This window comes from Alligator sinensis, unplaced genomic scaffold (genome assembly GCF_000455745.1).
Source record: "Alligator sinensis unplaced genomic scaffold, ASM45574v1 scaffold1523_1, whole genome shotgun sequence".
Lineage (NCBI taxonomy): Eukaryota > Metazoa > Chordata > Crocodylia > Alligatoridae > Alligator > Alligator sinensis.
Genome location: NW_005843686.1, coordinates 3,522 through 4,968, shown reverse-complemented (window position 1 = coordinate 4,968; position 1,447 = coordinate 3,522). Strand labels below are relative to the sequence as shown.

General features: G+C 51.9%; 1 pseudogene; it reads left to right on the top strand.

Moving 5' to 3' along the window:
* The window catches only part of LOC112548889, a 3,992-nt pseudogene extending 3,170 nt beyond the window's left edge, over positions 1-822 (top strand).
* Positions 823-1,447: the final 625 nt, after the last annotated feature.

The window sequence follows — 1,447 nt, the reverse complement described above, 5'->3', positions numbered from 1 at the left end:
GGGGAGGCTCTTGGCACTAACACAAACCTGTTCCCTGCCCCGTGTGGGCAATTCTCCCCTCTGCCCTAGAGAGCCCTGTCCTAGCGTCCGTCCTCCGCAGGTCTTACCTTTCTGGTTCTCTCACTGGCTGGACCCTTTCCTCGTGCCCTGCTGCCCCTGGGGAAACCTCCCCTCTGCCCCGGGCGGCATGGGTGGGCCTGCAGGGTGTTGCCATCTTTTATGAAGGAGCCCCGGGACCTCTCCCAAGTGGCTGAGCCACCCCAGGACAGGGGGGACCCTCTGCCTCCTGTTAAATGTTGCTGTGACTCACACAGTCGGAGACCTGCTTTCCCTTGCTTCCAGCTCTCTCAGCCATGGCCTTTTTGGAGCTGGGGTTGTCCATTCAGAGCATCTACCTCGTCTTGAACGTGGCTGGGCAGTGATGCCTAAAGACATTCACATTCTTCCACGCAGGAGGCTAAGCACGGTCTCTTGTGTTTTCCCTCATTCAAATGTTCAGGCCTTTGTGTCCCGGGAAAGCTCCCAGTCCCCACTTCCTCACATAACAGCCTTGTATCATGATCCCAATGCATGGATCTGCTCTTGTGCTGCTTTTTTTTACACTGCATAGCAACACCTGCAGACCACCTCCACCCTGACAGCCCCTCCCTGAGCGAAGATGACCTCCCCAACCTCACCGGGAGCCCGACAGCTACGTAGAAAAGCTGCAACAGTGCCGAAGCCACCACACAAGTCACTGACTGATAAGTCATCATCCAGTCCGAGCCGTCCTCCGCAGTCACGTCAGCCTCTGCAAAGAGAAGCAGCCTGAGAAACCCTCGTGGTGAAGAGCTTGATCATCTTCTTCCAGCCCAGCTCTGCAAAGGGCTGGGGAAAGACCAGGCACCACGAGTTTGTAGTGCCCAGGTTGCCAAATGGAGGACGCTCTTGTTGTGTGGACGGCATTTTGTGACCCCTGCCTCAGGGCTTTGGCTGGTCGCCGTTTGGGGCCAGGAAGGAATTTTTCCCCCCTTCATTTATGGAACCGAGTTCCTGGGGTTTTTCGCTTTCCTCTGAGGCATCGGGACATAGTCAGACCATCCCGGCGTCTGTTGTGTTAGTAGCCTGCCTTTGAATCCATCGAGGGCCATTCAGGGAGTGAAGAAAGCAAAGGCATAAACAATGTGCACTGTTAAACATAGATTTAGTGTAATATGTAATGTTGAACATAGATGTTATAGAAATTAAGAGTAGATGTAAGATAATAAAGTTAAGCTTTAGTTTTCTTTTCTTATAAGTGTTGGTGTTCATCTCAAATTCCTGTGTGAAATACAAGCTCATGACATGCAAGGAAAGAAAGAAGACAAGATGATCCACTGCTGTAGAAAACAGGGTCTACAACACACAGGAGAAACCTGGCATGTTTAGCTCAGAAAGTCAAGGTTGAGCTGTCTGAGAAGCTGCTAAT